This window comes from Molossus molossus, unplaced genomic scaffold (genome assembly GCF_014108415.1).
Source record: "Molossus molossus isolate mMolMol1 unplaced genomic scaffold, mMolMol1.p scaffold_m16_p_1, whole genome shotgun sequence".
Classification (NCBI taxonomy): Eukaryota; Metazoa; Chordata; class Mammalia; order Chiroptera; family Molossidae; genus Molossus; species Molossus molossus.
The window spans coordinates 192,777,766-192,804,289 of NW_023425344.1; the positions used below are offsets into that span (position 1 = coordinate 192,777,766).

The 26,524-nt window shown below is 39.7% G+C and overlaps 1 pseudogene; it reads left to right on the plus strand.

Moving 5' to 3' along the window:
• The window catches only part of LOC118622588, a 28,146-nt pseudogene extending 1,875 nt beyond the window's left edge, over nucleotides 1–26,271 (plus strand).
• Nucleotides 26,272–26,524: the final 253 nt, after the last annotated feature.

Below are 26,524 nucleotides of genomic sequence, written 5' to 3' on the forward strand. Positions count from 1 at the left end.
GACCTCTGTCTCCTTTATTTCTTTCAAATCGCATATGAATGCATCTTGCTGGCAGAACATAAATCGCCTCCATCCTTCTATAGACAAGGGAATCTTCAAATTGGAGTTCTAGGTATCCAGCCCCTGTGATGCAGGGGAGAGTGCAGGAGAGAATGGAAATAAATGCTGATTGTAAAACAAAACAAAACAAAAATAATGTCCAAACTGGCAAACATTATTTCATAGAGTCAGAATGCTTTCCATGACTCAGTTTCTACTGTACCCTCTTGAGCTTGAGACTATGCCTTCATAATTTAAACTCTCCCTGTCTTGTATTGCACTGAGCCCAGGAGGGAAGGATCTTACATTATCTAGCACCCATTTTTTTTTTTTATCCTCACCCGAGGACATTTTTTTCCATTTTTTGTTCAGATAGAGTGGGAGGGAGAAAGAGGGAGAGAGAGAGAGAGAGAGAGAGCGAGAGAAACGTCGACGTGAAAGGGACACATCAAGTGGCTGCCACCCGCACGACCAACCAGGGCCGGGGACAAACTGCAACCAAGGTACATGCCCTTAGTGGGAACCGAACCCAAGTCTCCCTGGATCATAGGCCAACGCTCTAACTGCTGAACCAAACTGGCCAGGACTCTAGCACCCTTTTTTTTTTTTTTTTATCCTCACCCGAGGATATTTTTCCATTTTTTGTACAGATAGAGTAGGAGGGAGAGAGAGGAAGGGAGAGAGAGAGAGAAACATCGACGTGAAGGGACACATCGAGTGGCTGCCACCCGCTAGACCAACCAGGGCTGGGGACAAACTGCAACCGAAGTATGTGCCTTTAGCGGGAACCGAACCCAGTTTTCTCTGGACCGCAGGCCGACGCTCTAACCGCTGAGCCAAACTGGCCAGGGCATCTAGCACCCATTTTTAAGACCATAGGATCCATCATTAATGGAGAGGTCTCTTAAAAACTGTGTGCATACCTGCATTTAGTGAACAGCTATGTTTACCTCATAAATATTCCCTAGACTTAAAGAAGGGAAGGTTTGGGGCTTCCTTTGATGAGTCACCAGGGTATCCAGATGGAGTTTAAAGAGTCAGGGGAGAAATAAAGGGAGTGAGCAAAATGGGGCAGAATTGTACAGGGAAATAGAAAAACACATAAACAGGGTGTTGGAGCCCAGAGTTCTTGGCTCTGCACTTAACTATGTGACCCTGGTTGTCTTTAGGACCGTTCACGGACACTGCTTTCCTCTTCCTTTTGGCTAGGTACCAAGACTGTACTTCTTGAGCCCCTTGAAGTCAGGTGTGGCCATGTAATTTCTGTAATGTGAGTAAAAGAGACATGTCACTTGTGGGTAGAAGCATCAACTCGTTACTCCCTGATGCAAACTGTCCATTTGCTTGCCATGGTAATCATGTAAGCATGTGTGGAGATGGATCCTCTGTTAGTCTGGGTCCCTGAGGAGGGATTAAGAAGAGATGTGTTGGACACTAGGGTTTTGAGGGTCCTTGTTACAGTGGCATAATTTTGTCCATCCTGACTATTAGGACAGCCTTGAATAAGCCCCTACATGTGTGGGAGACCCAGTTTCCCATGAGTAAGATAAAAGATTTAGAATCAACAGATTGCTTTTCAAGACTTTTTCTTTTTCAGTGGCAGATTTCAAAAGAAATCCTCCAGGAAACCTAAAGTGTAAATGGATGCGGAGGGAGCTAGGTGTCCTCTAGGTGAAAAACTTTGGTTAGAGACTCCCATATGTTGTCCAGCTCTAGCAGATCATAGGTCTCTCAGATGACTCAGAGTCTGGCTGTCCTGGTCAGCTTGGCTGACTTCTCTCTCACTGGAGCAAATCTGACCAGTATGAATTTTGGTAGCACAAACCAGCACGAACCTGGGATTTCCATTCTTAGGTAAGGTGAACATCATAACTCTGGTTTAGGAACAATTGGCAGGAGCTGACTTCAGTGGCCTTCTGGTTTCCCCTTGACACACTGTGACAAAGGCAGCTAAGATGACCTACCTACTCATTTTCAGGAAGCCAGGCATGTGACTGCAGAGGATGCTGAATCCCATTATTAGTGCTAACATGGACTCAAGTGACCTCTGCAGGGGAAGCACCGAAGAGTTCTATCAGTGAATGTGATGGTGTGTCAGAAGCTGGAAAAAGAACAGTTAAAATGGACATAATGTGACCTTTTGAGCTACCAATGGTTTGATGGAGTGGGATGGGCAATGAATTGTGAGCTTTTTCAAGAAGAATGTGTAGGGTTGGGGGTTTGGTGGATGAACAAAATGTAACCTGAGGTATGCATTCTCCAAGCTTGGCCACCCAAGGATCAAAGTATACATGTGAATTAATAAGGTATGCATGTTGGGTTTGGAAAGCCACCCTGAAAGCACCCAATGGGCTTATCGCCTAAGCGAGAATGTATTTGTTATGTATCTCTGCTAAAAACAGCAAGAGACAGCTGAAACAGGAAGTATGCTGGTCTTGGCTGTAAGGTCAGCGGAGACAAGATCTCAAGAACTTAATTACCTAAAACACCATGTAACCTAGGGAACCACTTTGCAAATAAATTGGGCTGAATCCAGAGATCTGGAGCATTTGCTCCCTTGCGATGCTCCCACTCACTCCACGCAATGTCTGTTTGTAGTTCATTGCATTGTGATGACCCCAGCAGGCCAAGAGAGTTGGCAGAATGAACCTGTATGATTCCTGACATCTCTCTCTCTTCCTCTCCTAATTCTCCTAGTGGTAAAATAATTCCTGGATTCAGGTCTGGGTTTGAATCCCAATTCATCTACTAGTTATCCCTGGGCACATACTCTAATGACTCTGTGACTCAATTAATTCTAATGTAAAATAGAATAATAAGAACTGTTTGCTAGGTGGTTGTATTGAGACAAAACATGCAAAACACCTGATAAATGTTTTACAGAAAATTGGTAACAGAATTGAGACTAGAATTTATATTGAGTACATCCCTGTATCCTGGTTAGTCCACTAGTGATAAGAGAGTGGATTTGAGATTATAGTTGGCATAAGCACATGATAGCTCTGTAGTAACACCCATGTGGATTTTCACATCTACATAGTGGTTTTCCAGAGAACATACGCCAAATAAAATCCACTACAATGAATATTGATGAGATTTGGAAAATGAACCAGAAGTTACTATTTTTTCTCAAGTCTTGTGTTATACACCCATTGTTTAAATACTATTATGCTATTTCCATCAGTGGAAATTGTCACCTGATAAGTATTTATCACCCATTTGTAATTTTATCCAACAAACATGTACTGAGCATTTCTGTGCTTACACAGTACTATTAGGGAAGCATGGATGATTTTCCCCCTTCAACATTTTATTGTGAAAACTTTCAACCACAGAGAAAAAGTAAAATGATTTTATAACCAGAAACTGGCTTATATAGTTTCATATCTGAACACATCTATTCTTCTATCATTTCATCCACCCACCTTATTGTCCCCTCTAAATACTTGAGTATGTATATCAGAAACCACAGAAAGTTTTTGAGCAGAGTATAATAAGACTCCAAACTGCATATTATGCAAATGTCTCCTATGAAAATATGAATGCAATGACTGGTGCTGCGGATTGGTCCTGGGGACTGTGTTCTTCTAATTGCCTCTGCCCTGTCTTCTCTCTTTTGGGAAAATCGGTGATTGACTAATGTGGTGGGAATGGCAGAGAGTTTCCATAGGGTAAAGGGAGAGTTCAGGATGGTGCTGATCTAAACAGGCATATTTTCACACAAGTACTGGAATGATGATATTGGAATGTGATCATGTGGCACAGGGTTCCTTAAAGTTTGTAGATTTAACTCATCCAGATCATCATTTTCCAAAGTGTGCAGTTACTGTGCCAGAAGTTTTATATGTATTATCTTTTGTCATCTTTGCCATGGCTCTTTGAGTTGACATTACTATTCCCATTTTTCTGATGTGTATACTAAGTATCAGAAAGTTTAAGTCACTTGCTTGAATTACTTGGCTGGGAGGTGGTACAGCTGGATTCAGACTCTGGAGACAATGTTCTTTCCCCTTCATTGGCTATTGCCCAAAGCTGGCACTAATTTACCACTTGCAAGTCATGGTGTTTCAGAAGGAAGGGTTGGTTATAAAAGCAAAGAAAACCAGCAAAAATTGTGTCTCTTCTAACAGGCAAATTATGGGATCCAACAGTCCCATGGCAGCAATTATCCATGTTCCTTTCAGTCTATGGACATTGCTTAGGAAAATTTTTCCTCTTGGGCAGTGTGCAGAATCGCTGTTGCTGGCATGGATATGCACTTCTTTCCTGACCTGACCTGACCTGTGCTGATCTAATTGGTCTCTATCGCCAGCATTATTCTTTCTCACCCATCTAAGGCACTCACTGCCCTTCCTGACCTAACCTTGAAGATTTTCCAGTCTCATCAGGAACCACAGGACTGCCCTGGCCGGTTTGGCTCAGCGGTTAGAGCGTTGGCCTGCGGTCCAGAGGAACCACAGGACTTTCCCAACACTCATGTCCTAGTAATATGAGGTCAGATTAGGGACTTGTTTTTTGAGGCCAATACTCTTCTCAATTTATGAGTCAACTTAATTTGTTTGGTGATAAGAGGTGGGAATAAGGAGAGCTTCTTATACCTGAGAAATTTACATTAGCCTCTTTTTTAAAAAGAGTGATAAAAAACATGTAACATAAAATTTACCATCTAACCCATTTTTCAGTGCACAGTTCAATAAGGTTAAGTATATTTACATTGTTGTACAACAGATCTCCAGAACTTTTTCATCTTGCAAAATTAAAACTATATAGCCATTAAACAACAACTCCTCATTTTTCCTCCCCCCCAAACCCTAGCAACCTACTTCTACGAGTTTGACTACCTTAGATACCTTATATAAATGGAATCATACAGTATTTTTTTTTTTTTTTTTTTTTTGTGACTGGGAGATTTTACTTAATGCTTTCAAGATTTGGCCATGTAGAATATGATAGTATTTCTTTCCTTTTTAAGGCTGAATAATTGTATGCATTTACCACATTTTGTTTATCCATTCATTTGTAAATAGACACTTGCACTGCTTCTATCTCTTGGCTATTGTGAATAATGAGACTATAAATATAGGTGTGCAAGTATCTTTTTGAGATCCTGACAGTAATTCTTTTGGATACAGTCAAATCTCACTTCTCGAACATCTCCCATCTCGAATAATTTGGTTCTCAATCAAGTTGTTCACAGAAAACTGTCTGGGTTGTGGAACAAAACTTTGGTTCTTGACATGATAAGCTTTTCATGCTGATGCATCAGCATAACCAAAAGTACCTCGCAGGCCACAAACAAAGGAGAGAATGCAAGTCAGTTAATTATAAACCTTGAATTGTTAACATGTCAGGAAATTGTACTGTAAAATGTCAGAAATTGTGGCTTTTTTTTTTTTTTTGCTGGTGAAATGAACAATTAGCACAATTTTTAAAAATGAAAAGGTCATCAAGAATGCTGATGTTGCTAAGGGTGTAAAAGTGCTCATGAAACAATTATTTCAAGCAATTGAAGAAGTAGAAAAATTGTTGATTTGGATAAATAAAAAGCAGTTAGCCAGTGATAGCATTTCGGAAGCAGTGATATGAGAAAAGGTGAAGATGCAGCATGCTGACCTCCTGAAAGACACCCTTGACTGAGCGCTGAAAGGGATTTGTTTAAGGCGAGTAGGGGGTGATTCAATAAATTTAAGAAAAGAAGTGTCTGCTTATAGATTTAATAGTACATTAGACATGTACTGTATATAAGCAAGGTTAAAACAGGGAACCATTTGGCGGTCTGGAACAGATTAATTCAATTTACATTATTTCTAATAGCAAAAAAAAAAAAAATGACTCAGTTTTTCAAACAAATCGCTTCTCGCACAGCCTTCTGGAACAAATTAGGTTTGAGAACCAAGGTTCCACTGTAGTTAGGCCTGGAGTCATAGAGTTTCAGCAAGGAGGACTCAAGAACAGAAGGTGGTCACCATCCAGTTCCCTGGGGAAAGCAGTTTCTAAAGACCGCAGATTCTGGTGGTTTGACTTCAGCTCCTCATGGGGAATAAGGTGGTCATAGTTCAGAGTTCTTCACTATCTTAAGATGTTCATGCCAGCAAGAGAATTCTAGTAAATTCTTGGTTTGGCTATCATTGGCTTTTTATTTTTGTGGTTTCGGTAGCACCTATCATAAGGACAGGCATGGAGAATACCAAGATAATCCAGGAAGTATAAAGAATGTTGGTCAAGTAATCAGAAGATTTGGATTGATCAAAGACATGCTACTTATAAGAGGTATGACTTTGGGCAATTCATTTCCTCTCAGAAAATTCATTTCCTTGCCCATACAAGGAAAGTTTTGAGCTCAGGTCTCTCTCAAGGTTTCATGATTATTCTGTGATTCTCATAGGCATTTCCTGATTGTTCATGCAATTAAAGTACAGACTTGCTTTATCATTGGATTTGGCATTTCTAGAGTTTCATAACTTTATAATAGCATTTTCTTTCTTTTTTTTTTTTACATTTCTGAAGAGGAGTTGCTAGGGCAACTAACATCTCTTAATAATCTTGATATGAATTCTTGTAATATCTGTGATATAGCATCCACATATTATTTAATAGCTACCTACCTTATAGTTTTACAATGGGCCTAGAGGCTATTAAAGTCATACCAACCTACAGCACCACTTTCCTTTCTTTATTCAAACGCTAATCATGATTTTGCACTAGGTTATCATTTGTTTACTTAGTTCCCAGATTTTAAGGTGACTGGAGGTACTGATAAAAAGTTCCCATAGCCCTGGCCGGTTTGGCTCAGCGGTTAGAGCGTCGGCCTGCGGTCCTGAGAGACCTGGGTTCGGTTCCCGCTAAGGGCATGTACCTCGGTTGCAGTTTGTCCCCGGCCCTGGTCGGTCGTGCGGGTGGCAGCCACTCGATGTGTCCCTTTCACATCGATGTTTCTCTCTCTCTGTTCCTCTCTCTCCCTCCCACTCTACCTGAACAAAAAATGGAAAAATGTCCTTGGGTGAGGATAAAAAACAAAAAAAAAGTTCCCATATACTGCTAGTGTCGATATATTGAATCACCTTTTTCTTTTGCCCCTTAAATTTTGGAAAATATTATATAATGTTTGAAATGTCTCAGAGGGCTAGAAATACTTCATGATTTGTTCAAAAGGATTATGGGATGGTGTGATCTGGAAAGCAAAGAGTCCTTAGCTACAGTTGCTGTTCCCTATGGGATCCTGCTGCCGTCAATTATATCAGGGAAGAGTGCAAAGTCATGGCGTGTCATTGCTAAAAATAGTCCAGACAGTGGATCAGCTCCAAGTTACTGCTTGTGCTGCAGCTGCCTACCCGAGCTTATTTTGCTCACCTAATCCTGTAACCAGGGATTCTGTCACCCGTCTCTCCCACCCCCAACCTTCCCCAATACACACATACCATACACATACCATACCACACTGCCACACCTACACCACACTCACATACCACTCACACCACACACACAGAGGAACTGAGAGAGGTGATGCTTCACTAAGCATGTCCATGTGAAATAGAAGGTCCATGAGCAAGGGCAGCCAGTTAAGGCAGTCAAGTTGCTGTCAGGGACCTGTAGACCTCCTTTTCTCCACCTTTCTATATGTGCTCTTGCATGGGCTCTCTTTTCAGGGTCTTTGTCTCCTCGGTGCTCAGAGTCTGTGACTGGAGAATTAAAGGGTCCTTGTGCTATAGAACACTCCACCACAGTCTGGTGTGAAATGGGATGTGTCTGCGACAGCCAGAGGCCAAATGGGTTCACTCTCCCATGATCCTCTCTGAATGTTGCATTAGACTACAGCAGCGCTGCCTGACAAACGATTTAGTTTTCCTTAAGTAACTGACACTCCTTCTGGTAATTTCATCAGCCAAGTCCTTTTCTTGTACTTGAGGGTAATGTTTTCAGGAGACTTGAATCAGTAGAAACCTTCCTAGAAATTTTAACTCCCTGTCATTTTGATCCAGTGCCCTAGTAATCTATTTCCGTGGGTTTGGGGCTGACTGTACAGGGCACAGGTGAGAGATTACATGTCACCTAGGGCATAAAAACAGTGTCCTGTTTTTCTGTATCAATTCATTTATCAGACATTGAGTGAGGAGAGCTGGGGATGAGATTCTGAGCACAATGGCAAAATCCTGCAATTTTTAATTTCAACATTTTTATACCCTCAAGTCAGGGGAAGAGTATTGGGCTGACGGTGACAAAAACAGTTTTGGCTGATTCTGTACAGGTTCCTCATAGAGGTATATTGGCTTCCTAGGGCTTCCGTAACAAATGACCATAAACTGGGTGGCTTAAAACAGTAAAGACTTATTCTCTCACAATTATGGAGGCCAGAAGTCCAAAATCAAGTATTAGCAGGTCCATGTTCTCTCTGAAGGCTCTAAAGGAAATTTTATTCCATGACTTTCTCCAGTCTCTGGCATTGCCAGCAATCCTTGGAGTTTCTTGGCTTGTAGATGGTTCACTCCAATCTCCTGTCATCACCCTGCATTCTTCCTGTGGGTCTCTCTGTGTTTCTGTTTTATCTTCTTATAAGAACACCAGTCATATTGGATTAAGGCCCAACCTAACTGAGTATGACTTCATCTTAACTTTATTAAATCTGAAAGACCCTATTTCCAAATAAAGTCATATTCTCAGGTATTGAGTGTTAGAACCTCAACATATCTTTATGTTGGGGGGACATCATTCAACTCATGACAGATAGGTTGACAGCTGAGGCTGGCATCCACAGTCTTGAAGCTTCTATCAAAACACAGACAGAAATAATTGCATTTCCTTCATACTGATATTTATCAAAGTTCTTGGATCGGTGGGTTTTCATCAAACATGAAAAAATTTTGGCCTTTATTTCTTCAAACATTTTTATTTCCATCCACCCTCTCTCTTTTATTCTTCAGGGATCCCAATTACACGTATGTTGGCCCACTTAAGTTCCACAGATTACTGATGCTCTGTTAATTTTTTTGTTTTATCTTTTTCTATATTTCATTGTGTATACTCTATTACTATATCTTCAAGTTCACTAATCTTTTGTTTTACAATAGCTAATCTGATGTTAATATTACACAGTGTATTTTTCAGCTTAGATGTTATAGTTTTCATATCTAGAAATTCTATCTGAATCTTTTTTTGTTTTCCACATCTTCATTTAACACATTCAATCTTTCTTCTAGCTTCATGAACATATGGAATACAGTTGTAATAAATTTTAATAACCTTGTCTACTAATGTTATTATCTGTGTAATTTCTCCATTGGTTTCCATTGACTGATTTTTCTTTTTGTTATGAATTCCATTTCCCTGGTTGCTTGCATTCCTGATAGTCTTTGATTGGATGTCACATTATGAATTTTAAGTTGTTGGGTGCTGGATATTTCTGTATTTCTATAAACATTCTTGAGTTTTGTTGTGGAATGTAGCTAAGTTATTTAGAAATAGCGTGATCCTTTCAGGTCTTTTCTTTAAACTTTGTTAGGGGAGACAAGAGCAGTATTTAGTCTAGGGCAGGATTTCTCATCCTTGTCACTATTGACATTTTGGGCTAGGTAATTTTTGTTGTGGACTGTCCTGTATATTATAGGATGTTTAGCAGAATTACCACTCTCTACACATTATATGCTGATAGACTCTTCCTATGGCGATGATAAAAAATGTTTCAAGACATTGCCTATGATTGAGAAGTATTGGTCTAGAGCTAATAATTTTTTTCACTCCCAAAGCCAATATTTTCTGAGTATTCTATCCAATTCTGTGGGAATTGTGAGGTTTTTGTTTGTTTGTTTGTTTTTTCACTAGTGTGGACAGGAACTATTTCTGGCTCTGTATGAGCCCCCAGGATTATTCCCTCTCTTCCAGGTTTTTCATCCTAGCCTCAGGTGGTTTCTTCACATGGGTGTGCTTACTTGAAACTCAAGGGGGACACTTTGCAGACCTCCAGAGTACCCTTACTCTGTGTCTCTTACTCTGTCTGTCTCTCTGAGCAGTGCTGTCCTTTCTGGTATTTTGCCATGTTGATTTTTAGGTGCCTTGGCTTTCCAGCCTCCCAAATCTGTCTCATTAGCTAAGCAAATCAGCCCAGCTCTGCCTGTTTCCCTCTTTTTGCACCATAGCCTGGAGACATGCTAAAAGCAATAAGTTGGAGCAATCATAAAATTTACCTCATTTATTTCTCAGGGAATCACTGTCCTTCCATTGCCCAGGGTCTAATGTCTTGAAAAATGTTGTTTTATGTATTTTTCTTTTTTTAGTTGTTTCAAGTGGGTTAATTTGGTCTCTGTTACTCTATCCTGGCTGGAAGCAGAAGTTGAAACTATTCCATTTTAACATACAGATACACACAGAGTGCATATATGGGTACACATGTGGGCATACATATACAGAGAATTCTTGACAATGTTACTTGAGACTACAGTCTTGGCTCATTTCTCTTTTCACGTGAGACCTGTGCTATCCTATATGAGCCATTGGCTACATATAGCCATTTAAATTTGAATAAATAAAAATTAAACAAAATTTAAAATTTTGTTTCTTAGTTGCACCAGCCACATTTTAAGTCCTCAATAGCCACATGTGTTTAATGGCTACTGTATTGGACTGGGCAGATACAGAGCATTTCTACTAACACAGAAATTTTTATTGTACATTGCTGCTCTAGAGTCTCTCTGTAAAAGAACTTTGTTAAGCTTATAACTTTAATTATTCTTTATTCTCTAAGTAACCCTAAATCTCTATTTTTTTTACTGTAGGCTTCTATCCAGCATTCCAGACCTGTATATCCAACTTCTGAATATCTTCACATGGTACCTCAGACACATTTTTATCTCAAATTAAACTTTACCAGGTCCTTCTTTGGCTCAATTATGTTCCTATTAGTTCACTCATTGAATGAAATTATTTACTCCCATCCAATTATGCAGGCCAGAAACTAGATATTTGCTCTCCCTCAATGTCTCATTCTCTCAGCACTGAGTTCTATCATCTTAAATCTCTGGTAGCCACATGATCTTCTGTAGACTTCTATTTCTGCCTTTAGTTAAGGCCCTGTTTTCTTTATGCCTTGATTCCTGTGTAGGCCTGCTAAGTGATCTCCCTCTTTCCAATTTCCTAGCTCCAGTGAAATTGCCACAGTGCTACCTAGCTTCAAGGATGTGAAAAAGTGCACTCCTACCAAGATCCTGGAAGGCAGAGAACCAGACTTGTTGCTAAATATAGCTAATGACTAGCAAAGAGTATAAGAAGATACTGATTGTTTTTTACCCTGGATCTTGAGTTGATTTTCTTTTTAGATCTGGAGAATGACTTTATTTATTAGTCTTTCTTGTGCCTAATGTCACCCACCCATTCTTGGCTTGACTAGCTAATGTGTGCAATCAAACTGTCATCATTTTATTAGGCATGGTGGGGCTGTTTAACTACTCTATAAAAAGAAACAACTGATATTGTTTGATATTCAGGTAACCTCCCTAGAGAATTTTACATTTATTTTCAGCACTATTTTTCAGTGCTTGAAACATAAAGGTATTCAAAAAGATTTCTTGAGTGAATGAACGTGCTCTGTATATTAAGTATTAAGTATTTTATCCTTTCAACCTTATTAGAATAATAGAGATTTTAAAATAGCAACCCCTGGAGAAAAGTGTGGAAGGACTGAAATATTAATACTGATTATTTCAAGTAGTAGAATGGAAGGAAAGGGGAGACTCTTAACTCTTTCTTTAAAAATGTTTTTTTCCGTATTTTTGACCGGTTACCAAAAGTAATGTTTTTAATTTAACAAATCTAATGAGGTGAAAATAACAACAATATAAATTCTCCAAACTCCAAAACAAAACTAAAATGAACCACAAGTGGCAGCTGGGTTTTAGACAGCCTGATTAGATGAGGATCTAGACTCTTTCTGGAGTTAAGATTATGGTTGGATAATAGCCCTTAAAAGGAAAGAGGGAAAACAAAGAGAAAAAGATGCAAGTGGTGAAGAAAGTGTATTGATGATTGCAACTTCTCAACTTTGCCATTATGATGAGAAAACAGCAACAGACAACATATAGACGAACGGACATAACTATGTTTCAGTAGAGCTTTATTTACAAAATCAGGCAGCTGGCTGAATTTGACCCACATGCCACCATAGTTTGCTGACCCATGATTTGGAGGAAGGGAAGGATTAAGGTAAAATTGGCAACAACCTGAACTCCACCAATCAGCCCTGCTGGAGCAAGAATTCTCTGCATTCATGTGCTTCTGGTGGTATGCACTCTGGTTCCCTGTGATGGCTCTAGCTGTATGGGTTTCCACCAGCTATATTGGCAATCATACCTTTTCTCTGGGAAGATGTATGACTAATAAATTCAAACAGTTAAACATTTCAATTAATATACCTTACTCTTGACATGTTATACAAAGGTGAATTTAGTTGTTCTAACAGAACCTTGCACAGAGAGTGGATGAGGAGCTGGGGTCAGGCCAGGCCAGTGTCAGTCTAGCTGCTACGATGTCCACTCATCTGGCATCTTCCAGTAGGTCTTGCGAGAAATTTATAGCATCTCTCTGTAATGTCTTTATGTCTTATTGTGTGAACTGGTTCTTCTTTTTGTTTTTTCAGAAGCAGTTGACTTTATTGAAAACACAATCTCTGATTTGACGCTCTCAATTCTTTGAGGTGATTATTATGTATATAGTGCATTTCCAGGAACCACAATTCAAAGAGTAAATTTTCCAGGGTCCACACCAACTAAACTGGTTCTTGACGGGCTCTTTTCTTTTGGGTAGTTTCTTGCAGGCTCTGTCTTCACTTGGGGCAAGGTCTCTCTCTCTTGCTTCCTTTGCTCTTCCTCCTGCTATTGTGACTTTAAGCTGTCAGCCTGTAAATGGCTCTTATCATCCACACTCTGGATGTTGTGTTGCTGCTTTCTCATGGTAGTCGCTGTAGGTAATCTTCCTTTTCTGCTTCTCAGGACAATGTAGGTATATGATGGATGATCCTGGGGCCCGCTTCTTAACAAACTCCACAAAAAGTAAGTGGCCATTCATTTTCTTCAGTATAACGCATAATTTTGGAGTAAAATATCTAGACTCCTATTTTAAGGGAAAAAGAAAGACTTTCTGTGTTGTCCTCCTCTTTATGATATTTCCAGGTCTCTTCATTTCAAAGCAACTTGGAAAGATGAGAAGATCAAAGAGTTTGCCAGGGCACTAACTGTTGGCAGCTTTGGAAGAGCTGTGTGCTTGTATTTCTTTACTGCAGTTCTTACCACTGCTTCTCTCTGATGCTCCCTTGCAGGAGTGGACTTAAGAAACATTTTGACACTGCTGAAGCCTGGTAGAGGGCCCTCGGTTCTTTTTTTGATATATATATATTGATTTCAGAGGGAGAGGAAGAGAGAGATAAAAACATCGATGAGAGAGAACATTGATTGGCTGCCTCCTGCATGCTCCCCACTGGGGATCTGGCCCACAACCAGGGCATGAGTTCTGACCGGGAATAGAACCAGTGACCTCTTGGTGCATGGGTTGACGCTCAACCACTGAGCCACACTGGCCAGACAGACCCTAGGTTTTTAGTTTGTTTTATCCTAGAATATGTCCTGCTGTTGATTCTGGCTATGTTAGAACCCTGAGAGAAGCTTACCCACCTGAGATCATCCTAATAGAGGCAGAGAAAACTTTGTTACCTGAATAATGTATTACAAGATCTTAAAAATGTTCACCTTCCAGGAGAGTTCCCACTGCTGATATTATTTATGGGGTTATTGGTGTCTTTGTATGCACTGAAATCACATGGCGTCCTAATTGCCAATATAAACAGAGAAGAAATAACCTCTCCATGTTTGAGCTCTGGATTGTTCTATATAAGGGCAATGTGTCCAAAGTCCAGGGCATTGTGTTTTAGATAACTTAGAGAATAGATATTTTACAAATGTAAAGCATCAGAAGATCAATGCAATGGTCTCTTTGGTATTGATCCCAGAACATGACCAACGAGAAGCAGGGCCTGATCTGAAATCATTCTGTCATCCTAATATTTAGAAATGAGCACTACAGCACAAAGTCCCAGGAGTCCTCAGCTAGCTAAACAGCTAATATTGGTCAAAGAAGAATGTATCCAAAACGCTAGCCTCTCTGTTTCTCGAGCTCCTTTCCTCATATGATCTTGTCTTCCACCTTTCCTCAGCCACTTCCATGGCCACATCCACAATGGCCTTGTCATTACCAATAACTGCGACCCTTCCATGAACTCATTTTTGTGCATTTTACTCCCTGACCACCATCCACCTTTCCAGCTCATAGCATCTAGTATCCAGAATCCACCAATACAGAGACCCCGATAAGACCTCCTGTTCATTGGTACCTACCAACTTCTCATTCTCTCACCCACTGATAACTCCTTTTCCCTTCTTACCCAGCTTATTCTGTGGCAAATATGTATAATCAATTTATTCTTTTGTTTCCCCTCGTCTCCCTTCCCCTCTCTTACTTCACCACATTTACTGTGGCAATACCACAACACTGATTAAATCCAATTTGTCACCTATACTATGCCTGCCCCTGTGCAGCTGAATGTGAGTGGAGAAAAACATACAATCTGTGATAACTCGTCTCACTTTAAATCCATAGCACAAACTTCAAACAGGCTCTTCATGCCGCCCAACAATCATACTTCGCTTTCTTCATTTATTCACTCTTTTATAAACCTAGGTGATTATTTCACATCTTCTCCTCTTTTTTCAACCTCTAAACCTACAGCCCCAATCAACATTCTCAACCTATGGCCTTGATTTCTACTTCACTGAAAAAATCCTCAGATCTAAATAGACATCTTTCCAAGGAAGAAACATCAATGGCCAATAGGCACATGAAAAGATGTTCAACATCACCAGTCATCAGGGAAATACAAATCAAAACCACAATTAGATATCACCTCACACCTGTTAGAATGCCTAGCATCAAAAAAAACAAGAAATAACAAATTTTGGAGAAAATGTGGAGAAAAAGGAACCCTCAGACTCTGTTGGTGGGATTGTAAATTGGTGTAGCCACTATGGAAAACAGTATTGAGATTACTCTAAAAATTAAGAATAGAACTACCATATGATCTAGCAGTTCTTCCTCTAGATATTCTGAAGAATATGAATACACCAACTTAAAAAGATGTATGCCCCCTGGTCAGTTTTGCTCAGTGGTTAGAGCGTCAGCCCGCAGACCAGAGAGACCCAGGTTTGGTTTCCACCAAGGGCACCTACCTTGGATGCAGCTTGTTCCTGGCCCTGGTTGGGGTCATGTGGGTGGCAACCAGTCAATGTGTCTCTCTCACGTCGATGTTTCTTTCTTTCTTCCTCCCTCTTTTCCTTCTGCCCTATCTGAAGATAAATGCAAAAATTTTACTTGGGTGAAGATAAAAATATATAATAAAATAAAATAAAAAATAAAAAGATATATGTACCCTTATGTTCAGGACAGTATTATTTACAATAGTCAAGTTATGAAAACCTATGTCCATTGACAGATGAATGGATAAAGAATACACACACACACACACACACACACACACAGTGGAACACATTACTCAGCCATTTTAAAAAGATGATATATTGTCATTTGCAACAAGATAGATGGAGCTTGAGGGTATTAAGTTAAGTAAAATAAGTCACATGTAAAAGGACAAAAAAAAAACATAATTTTACTCATGTGGAATATAAAACAAAATAAATAAATAAAACAACCTCATAGATACAGACAACAGATGGGTGGTTACCAGAAAGGAATAGGTATGGGGAGGGCAAAATCGGTAAAGGAGGTGAAATACATAGTAATAGGTGAAAGCTAGACTTTTGAGCCCAGCCAGTGTGGCTCAGTGGTTGAGTGTGGACCAAAAGGTCACCAATTTGATTCCCAGTCAGGGTACATGCCCAGGTTTTGGACCAAATTTCCAGCATGGGACATGAAGAAGGCTGCCAATCGATGTTCTCTCTCATCAATGTTTCTGTCTCTCTCTCCCTCTCCCTTCCTCTCTCTCTAAAATCAATAAAAACAAAAAAGAAAAAGAAAACTAGACTTTCAATGGTGAGCATAAAATAGAGTATACAGATACAAACTATAATAACACCTGAAACTTATATAATGTTAATAACCAATGTTACCTCAATAAAATAAAATAATTTTTAAAATAAAATCCTGAGTACTTTATCCATCTATAGTACATGCACTCATACGCTGTGCCTTCCTGGAGGTTCCAAATTCAAAAATTTATGGGCCTATCGTAAAAGCCATTGTTCCCACATATCCACTAGATGCTATTCCCTCAAGCCTAGTCATGGACATCACCTAGCAATTCTCGCCATTCCTTCCTCCGTCAATTTTCCCACTCCGGTATATCTTTCTTATCAAATATTTTATTTCTCCCATCTTCAAAAATCAAACTCTCTTTTAAACTCACATACTCTGACATCTTATATCTAATTATCTGTTCTCCTTCATAGCAAAGCTTCCCCAAAAAGTTGTCTATTTTCATCATTTCCATTTTTAATTAAACCCATTCAAATAAGATGTTTGCCCACGTGCTCACCAAAACGTGTGTGGTAGAGGTTACAAATGACCTCCATGATGCTAATTTCAAGGTTCTATCAGTCTTCATCACTGACACTTCAGAACACTACTCTTCTAGATTTCCTCCTGTCTCACAGGACCCTCCTCCTCAGTTTCCTTGTATGTGTCTCCTCTGATCTCAAGCTGTAAGTGTGTAGTGCCCCAGGGCCCTTCCTTGCTATTCATGCTCCTTTGGGGATCTTCTCTGGTCTGATGGCTTTAAATACCATCTATCTCCCAACTTCTCTAACTTTACACTCTGGCATAGACATCTCTTCAGAATGCGGAACTCATATACCAAACTGCCTACTTGACATCTTAAACTAACAAATTCACAATTCAATTCCTGATGTTTCTCTCCCAGAAACCTACTCCACCATCTCAAACAACAGCAGCACTATTCTAGTTGCTCAGCCCAAAAATGTTGGCATTATACTTGATTCCTTTCTTTCTCATATCCTGCATCTGAAGCTGCTACAACAGCTGTCACTACCCTCAAAATATGTCCAGACTTTGTCCACCTCTCATTATCTCCACTGCTACCACCATAGGTCAAGTCACCTTCTGCCTGTTTTACTCTGAAGCATTCTAATTGGCCTCCCTGCTTCCAGGCCTGGACCCTAAGGTCTACATTGAAAGCTACAATCAAAATGATACTTTTAAACACCTAAGTCAGATAATATCACTCCTGTGCTCAAACTCTCCAGTGGTTCCTATCCAAGTCAGAGTAAACCTAGGATCTTATAAAGACTCACATTTTCTGGCCTCCTTGTCCATCTCTTACCTCATATCCTACTGCTTGCCTGTGCACTCACTCTGCTCCAGGTGTTCTGGTTGCTAAAATGGGCCCATTCTTTAAAGCCTTTGTGCTGACCATTCCCTCTGCTTGGAATACTTTTTCCACAGATACCCTCATGGCTACCTCTCTCACCTCTTATCAGTGGTGCCCCTCAGTGGTCTCCCTTTACCAACCCTGTTTAAAATTAATATCCTCCCTCATCCACCGCCTACCTCCAACCCATGTTGGCTCTGCCTTCAAACTATATTCAGAATCTGGTTCTTTTCCCTCCTTTCAATTACCAGTTGCACCTGTCTTACATTTATTGCCTGCTTTCATTTACTAGAATACATTCAGAATTAGACCAGGAGTGTTTTGTTCACTGATAATGCCAAGGGTCTAAAATAGTGCCTGGCATAGCCTAGATGCTTAATATTTGTTGAACTTCATACGCATTTTAACATGTGTGCCTTTTGAAGAGACAGGGTAGTGTCTTATAGCATGAGCCATCAAAGAACAAAGACCCCAAGTCATTATCTACCATCACTTCTCTACCTCTGCAGGACACCCTCTTCTCCACCTTTCAAAAGAAGGGTGCTGCAGACACTATGAGTGCACCACCCATTAGCCCTTCATACTCACCATTCAGGGCGCACCTATTGTTTCTTACTGCAAACACCTGCAATTCTCTGCCTGAAGGCTTTCTCCGGCCACAGGAGTGAACTCTTCCATACATAGAGTGGGTAAGAAGTGCCAAGGAATTGACACCCTGGAGCAATTCTTGACCAATATCACATGGTGGATGACAGATAAATAAAACTAGTTTCTTGCCCTTGCCAGTTTTGCTCAATGGTTAGAGCATCGGCCTGCGGTCCGGAGAGACCCAGGTTCGGTTCCTGCTAAGGGCACGTGCCTTGATTGCAGTTTGTCCCTGGCCCTGGTTGGTCGTGCGCTGGCAGCACTCAATGTGTCCCTTTCACATCGATGTTTCTCTCTCTCTCTCTCTCTGTTCCTCTCTCTCCCTCCCACTCTACCTGAACAAAAAATGGAAAAATGTCCTCGTGTGAGGATAAAAAAAAAAACTAGTTTCTTTTTCTCTCAGGTGGGGTAACTCTAGGTATGTTATACACTGTCCTCCCAGTTGCTCACGGTGGTAAACTACACATTAATGCATTCCATACTGGCTGCCTTCCCTTTCCCATGTCATCCCCTACTCCCCTACTGGTGGCCCCAGAAATCATCTCCTGAATAAACAATTTGCATTTAAATCCTTGCCACAGAGTATGCCTTGGGGAGGGAATTCAAGCCAAGACAAGGCATTTGGACCAATGCTTGTCAAAATTGTGTGTTACACAATCCCTTAAATTTCCCCAAAGGTACCCATGAGCTCTCATAAAGTGGTAAAGACCAAATAGTATGAATTCAGAAACATCTCAAAAATCATTCAATGCAGTTTTATTTTTATCTGTTTTATATATACTGTGGTTCCTCACAGGATTTCTTAAAAATAAAATATAATAAAACTTCCCCTGCAAAATCTAAAACTTTAGAAACCATGAAACTAGATGATCCCTAAAGCTGTAATATTTGGTACTTCTATCAATACTTTTGTGAGTGTTAACACCCAAGGAAGTTTTTTACACTCGCTTTTGCTATGAGGTTGTCACAAGCTCTTCGTGAAGGTACCAGAAACTGATAAATTTGGAAGGTTTCCCAGAAAATTACACATGTATCTATTTGGGCTCATTGTGGCATCCTCATATCTGGCTGGGTGTCATTGCTTGAAGATGATCCCCTTCCTCCCAGAAGTGAGTGTCACTCACACCCACAGGACCTGTTTCTGTCCAGTCCCCTCTTGCCTAAGCATCACAGGCAGTGATAACCTGGCCGAAGGAGGGATGGTGTGAGAGAAAGCTCTGCTCTCCTGCTTTTCCCCAGTTAAAATTAGGCCAAGTGCTTGACTTTTGTTTGAGAGCGAAACCTCTGGTGACATTCCACTGGGGGAGTTGGCATTTCCAACAGGCAAGAAAGGGTTACTTGTTTATCATAAGTTAGATCATGTTTAACTAGGCTACAGGGCATACCAGTATGGACAAAAATATGTTTAAAATAATTGCATTCCTACTCCCCAGCCTAACTGCTGCTATTTGCTTGAATTCATCAGCAATAATCTAATTAAGTCCTTTGTGGCTGATTATATCAGTCACTTTAAGAATCCTCAGATTCCAAGATCATCTCTCATTACCCACATTCTAATCCTCATAAGGCTTTATACACCTTCTATTTCTTCCCCCTTTAGAGCCCTCCCCAACTTCTGAAACCAGTCTGCTGTGCTCTCTGAAATTTTCACCAGTGAAATCCCCTCTGCTTTTTACCTCTAACTCTACCTCTCGGAGAGTTCATTTTACTTTCTTCTAACTAAAACCTGTCTCCCATGAGGATGCTTCTTCCCCGAAGCTCTCACAGGTGAGCCTTTTTTTTCTCCCACAGCCATCAAACTACTGGATTTAGAGGTTCAGTAGGCTTAATCCTTGCTTTTCATTGACACTTTAATTCTCCCTGCCTCTTTCCTAAAAATCATCCAGCTTTGAAGTTCAAGTCATCAGACTACATCATCTCCCACCCACTCACTGCTAGTGTCATCCAGCAAACCCCAGACCAACCTCACCTCATTTCTCATTGATTTTAGCTCCTGGTTAACTGTCATTCTACTAGTACTCTTGTTTTAATTTTTGGCAATTTTGATATACATATAAATGATCCTTCCACCCTGGCTGCTATGTTCCTCAACTTCTTTTCTCTCATCATCTTGTTTTTCATCCTACCTCAACCACTGACTTCACGTCATATGCTGAACCTTGTCATTACCCACTACTGGAATACTCAAGCTCCAACTAACATATCAGTCCACTGGAAAGCATCACCCAGCATGCTCTGCTTTCCCATCTAAGTTAGACAAACACATTTCTATCTAAATCTTCCCCTCCAATTTCACACTAAACTCCTTTGCTTTTGCCCATTCACAGACTTCTCCAAAAATTTCCCTCTCATCAATTTTTCTGTCTCTACTGAATCTTTCCAAAAAGAACACAAACACGACGTTATTTTTTCCCATCTTAAAAAAAGAGCCCTGGCCGGTTTGACTCAGCGGTTGGAGCATCAGCCTGCGGACCAGAGTCCTGGGTTCAGTTCTCGCTAGGGGCACGTACAAAAAAAGAAAAGAAAAGCTCAGTATTAACTCACCTTCCCCACAAGTTATTGCTTCATTTCTTTGCAGCCTTTTGCAGCAAATCTCAAAAAAAGTGCTCTGTAATTTTGTGTCTCTCCCATTCTCTCTTCAACCCACTCCAATAAGTTCTTCTTTATCTATATCACTTCACCAGAATTGTTCATGGAGAAGTCATCAAAACTTCCATGCTTCTAAATCTAATGGTCAATTCGTTTTACTTGACTTATCAGAATTTGACACAATTCATCACGCTTTTTTTCTTGATACCTTCTTCACATGACTTCCAGGCTTTCCATAACGTCTTGATTTTCTTCCTACCACATTGCTCCCTCCTTCTCAATCTCCTTTCCTAGCTTCACCTTTTCTCCTTTACTTTTTAATATTGAATGGGCCCCAGATATAATTTGAAAGTAATTTCTCCTGTTCCATAGTTTTCACTTTCACTCTGTTGATTGTTTCTTTTGTTAGGCAGGAGCTTTTTACTTTGACGCAATCCCACTTGTTTATTTTTGTTTTTGTTTGTTTGTTTATCTTCACTCGAGGACATCTTTCTATTTTTTTTGTTAAGGGGGAGGGGGGGGGAGAGAGAGAGAGAGAAACATCGACGCGGAAGGGACACATCGAGTGGTTGCCACCCGCACGACCAACCAGGGCCGGGGACAAACTGCAACCAAGGTACATGCCCTTAGCGGGAACCGAACCCGGGTCTCTCTGGACCACAGGCCGACTCGCTCACTGCTGAGCCAAACCGGCCAGGGCTATTTTTGGTATTTTTGCCAGTGCTTTTGATGTCATTCATATCTATGAAATGTTTGCAAAGACTAATGTCATAAAGCTTCATCCTTATATTTTCTTCTAGGAGTTTTAAATTTTAAGTCTTTAATCCATTTTGAGTTGGTTTTTGTGCTTGATGTAAGATAAGGATCAAACTTCATTCTTTTGCATGTGGATATCTAGTTTTCCCAACACTATTTATTTATTTTTATTAATTATTTAATTTATTTTTGTTACAGTTGTTTCTCCTTTTTCCCCCACTGATTCCACCCTCCCTCTCCCTCCCCACTCTGTCCCCAGCTTTGTTGTCCATGTCCATTGTTCATGCATACATGCATATAAGTTCTGTGGTTTATCTCTCCCCCACCACCCCCTCTTCTGGGGATTGTCAGTCTGTACCCCACTTCCATGTCTCTGGGACTACCCCATTCCTCAGACTTTTATGTTCATTATATTCCACAAATAAGTGAGATCATATGACACTTGTCTTTCTCTGTTTGGCTTGTTTCACTTAGGATAATACTTTCCAGGTCCCTCCATGTCGTCTCAAAGGATAAGAGATCTTTCTTTCTTACAGCTGCATAGTACTCCATTGTGCATATGTACTACAGCTTTTTTATCCATTCGTCTACCCAACACTATTTATTGAAGGGACTATCTTTTCTCATTATGTATTCTTGGTACTCTTGCCAAAGATCAGCTGACTGTATAGGCATAGATATATTTTCAGGCTTTCTATTATGTTCCATTGGTTATTATATATCTACCTTTATACCAATACCAAGCTTTCTAAAAAGTGTTTACTGTTTTGATTACTATGGCTTTTGTTAATCTTCAAAATATATAAGAACCTCAACTCAAAAAAGGCTGATTTTTTTATCATTATTATTATTATTATTTTAATCCTCACCCAAAGGTATTTTTAATTAATTTTAGAGAGAAAGAAAGAGAGAGAGAGAGAAAGAAACATCAATGTCAGAGAGAAATATCAATTGGTTGCCTGACTAGGGATTGAACCTGCAACCTAGGTATGTGCCCTGACCAGGGAATCAAACCCTCAAACTTTTGGTGTGTGGGACAATATTCCAAGCAACTGAGCCACTTGGTAGGGTAAAAAGCTGATTTTAAAATGAGCTAAGCCCTGGCCGGTTTTGGTTCAGCAGTTAAAATAAGCTAAGAAAAATAAAATACCTAGGAATAAACTTAACCAAGGAGGTAAAAGACCTGTCCTCAGAAAACTATAGGACATTGGAAAAAGAAATAGAGGAAGTTATAAAAGGATAAGAGAAAACATATAAGTGGAAACATATACTATGTTCATGGATCTGAAAAATCAACATCATTAAAATGTCCATACTATACCCAAAGCAATCTACAGATTCAATATAATACCTATTAAAGTACCCATGGCATATTTCACAGATCTAGAAAAATACTCCAAAAGTTTATATGGAGACATAAAAGACCACAAATAGCCACTGCAATTTTGAAAAAGAAGAAAGTGGGAAGGATCACAATACCAAATATCAAGTTATACTACAAAGCCGTCATAATCAAAACAGCCTGGTACTGGCACAAGAACAGCCATATAGATCAATGGAACAGAACAGAGAACCCAGATATCAACCCAAGACATTATGCACAATTGACAAAGGAAGCAAGGGCATACAACGGAGAAAAGATAGTCCTTCAATAAATGGTGCTGGGAAGTCCAGCTGGTGTGGCTCACTGGTTGAGCATCGATCCGTGCACCAAGAGGTCTCCAGTTTGATTCCAGGTTGGGTCACATGCCCAGATTGTGGGCCGGATCCCCAGTGGGGGGCATGCAGGAGGCGGTTGATCGATGTTCTCTCATTGATGTTTCTATCTCTCTCTCTCCCTTCCCCTTCCTCTCTCTTAAATAAATAAAGAAAAAATAAAAGAAATGGTACTAGGAAAACTGGACAGCTATATGCAAAATAAGTAAATAAGTAAATAAATAAATAAACTAGACTACCAACTTACACCATACACAAGAATAAACTCAAAATGGATAAAAGACTTAAATGTAACCAGTAAAACCATAAAAATCCTAGAAGAAAATGTAGGTTTAAAAATTTCAGACATCATTTGTAGTGGCATTTTCACTGATACATCACCTAGGGCAAGAGAAACAAAGGAAAAAATTAATAAATGAGACTATATCAAACTTAACAGCTTCTGCGCTGCAAAAGAAACCAGCATCAAAATGAAAAGGGAACCCACTCTCTGGGGGAACATATTTGCCAATAATATATCAAATAAGTAGTTAATACCCAAAATATAGAGAGTACTCATACAACTCAACAAAAGGAAGACAAACAATCCAATTAAAAAGTGGGCAGAGGACCTGAATAGACATCTCTCCAAGCAGGGCATACAAATGACCAAGAGACATATGGAAAAAAATGCTCAATGTCTCTAATCATCAGAGAGTTGCAAATTAAAACAACTATGAGATATCACCTCACATCAGTCAGAATTGCAGTCATCAACAAATCCTCAAACAACAAATGCTGGTGAGGATGTGGAGAAAGGGGTACCCTAGCACACTGCTGGTGGGAATGCAGACTGCTGCAGCCACTATGGAAAACAATATGATGTTTACTCAAAAAATTAAAAATGGAACTGCCATTTGACCCAGTGATCCCACTTCTTGAAATGTATCTGAAGAAGACTGAAACACCAATCTGGAAGAATATATGCATCTCTATGTTCATAGCAGCGCTATTTACAATAGCTAAGATCTGGAAACAGCCCAAGTGCCCATCAGTAGATGATTGGATAAAAAAGCTATGGTATATTTGAACAATGGAATACCATGCAGCTGTAAGAAAGAGAGATCTCTTACCCTTTGAGATGATATGGAGAGACCTGAAGAGTATTTTGCTAAGCAAAATAAGCCAGTCAGAGAAAGACAAGTACCACATGATCTCACTTACTTGTGGAACATAATGAGCAAAATAAGCTGTCAATCAAAAGAGATCCAGAATCATAGAAGTAGGAAACAGCCTGACAAACCTCAGAGGGAAGAGGGGTGGAGGGGTGGGAAGACATAAACCAAAGAATTTATATGTATATGTGCACAACCAATCGACATGGACGCTAGTCTGGGGAAGACGGGGGAGATGGGAGGGGGAAGGAGGGGATCAAGGGGGAAAAAGGGGGACATCTGTAATACTTTCAACAATAAAAAATAAATAAATAAAAATGAGCTAAGGACTTGAATAGACATTTTTTCAAAGAAGACATATAATGATCAACAGGTATATGAAAAGAATATTTAACATTAATCATCAGGAAAATGCAAATCAAAATCACAATGAGATAATAGGATAGGTATTATTAAAAAATAACTACTGGTGAGGATATGGGAAAGTTAGAGCCTTTGTACATTGTTGATAGGGATGCAAAATGATGCAGCCACTATGGAAAACAGTATGGAGGTTCCCAAAAATTTAATAGAACTGCCATATTATCCAATAATCACACTTTTGGATATTTATCCAAAGGAATTGAAATCTTAACCTCAAAGAGACATTGGCATTCTCATGTTTATTGCAGCACTATGTAAAGATGTAGAAACAACCTAAATGTCAATCAATGGATAAATGGATAAAGAAAATATGGCATGTACATACAAGGGAATGTTATTCAGCCTTAATAAAGAAGGACAGACTGCAATGTGTAACAACAAAATGAATGAACCCTAAGATATTATGCTAAGTGAAGTAAGTGAGTCACAGAAGGACAAATACAATACTGTATGATTCCAAATATGTGAGGTATCTAAAATAGTCAAACTCATAAAACCATAGAGCAAAACAGTGGTTGCTAGAGGTAGAGGAGAAGGGGAAATGGGGAGTTACTAAGCAATGGATTTAAAGCTTCAGCAATTTGGGCTCACCCATGGACATCTTCGATATGGTTCTTAAAGGGGAAGGAAGGATACGGAAAGAAAGGAGCAGCAGCTCTCAGTAACCTTAGAAGATTTATATAATGGTGCAACAAGAAAACTAGCTCAGCAAAAAATATGATTTGTGACAAATACAAAGGCTGAAGTGGTTAAAAAAAAAAAAAAAAGCAGTAGAGTACTGTCCCAGTGGCCAAGGTACTGGAATACAAATGAGAATTCATCAGATGGGACCTGGAATGATTCAGCAAATTCAGTCTGTGTGCATGGAGTGCCAGAGCCATGAGGAATGAATCAGTCCTAAAGATAGATGCAAAATCTGCAATAAAAGGAATATAGTTCAAGAGAAGATTCTAGAAGTTCATTTTGACAAAGCATGAAAGATGGCCAGAAGAAAACATTCCACGATGAAGGAGACCAAAAACCAGGACTGGAGCCAGGAGATATTATCATTGTTTTAGATCAGAAGGACCATGCTGTTTCACTAAACAAGAAGACCTTCTCGTGTGTACACACATACTGCTGGCTGAAGCATTGTGTGGCTTCCAAAAACCAATAGCTACTCTTGACAACTGAACCACAGTTATCACCTCTCACCCAGGTCTGACTGTCTAACATGGAGATACCAAGTGTATGCTAAATGAAGGCATACCAATTTATCATACACCATATGAAAGGGATTGCCTAATCATTACATTTAAGGTAAACTTTCCTGAGAATGGCTTTCTCTTTCCTGATAAATTCTCTTTGCTGGAAAAACTCCTACTTGAAAGGAAATAGAAGTTACTGATGAAATGGATCAGGTAGAACTGGTGGACTTCAATCAAAATCAAGAAAGATGGTGCCATTAAAATGGAGAAGCATATGAGGATGATGAACACCATCCTAGGGGTAGTGGTTCAGTGTCAGACCTCTTAATGGAGCCAGTGAATAAAACTCACTGTTGGTATTTTAAATGCATCAGTGAATGAGTGAAGGACTATAATCATAATATGCTCACTACTTGCTATTTTTTTAAAATATTCAACTACAGTAGTGTTTTAACAGTTATATGAAGAATAAACTCAAATATAAAAGCTCTAAAAAATGATAATAAAGCTTCAACAATGCAGGATGCATAAGTTCTAGAAGAGATCTGCGGTACAACATTGGGCCTATAATTAACAATATT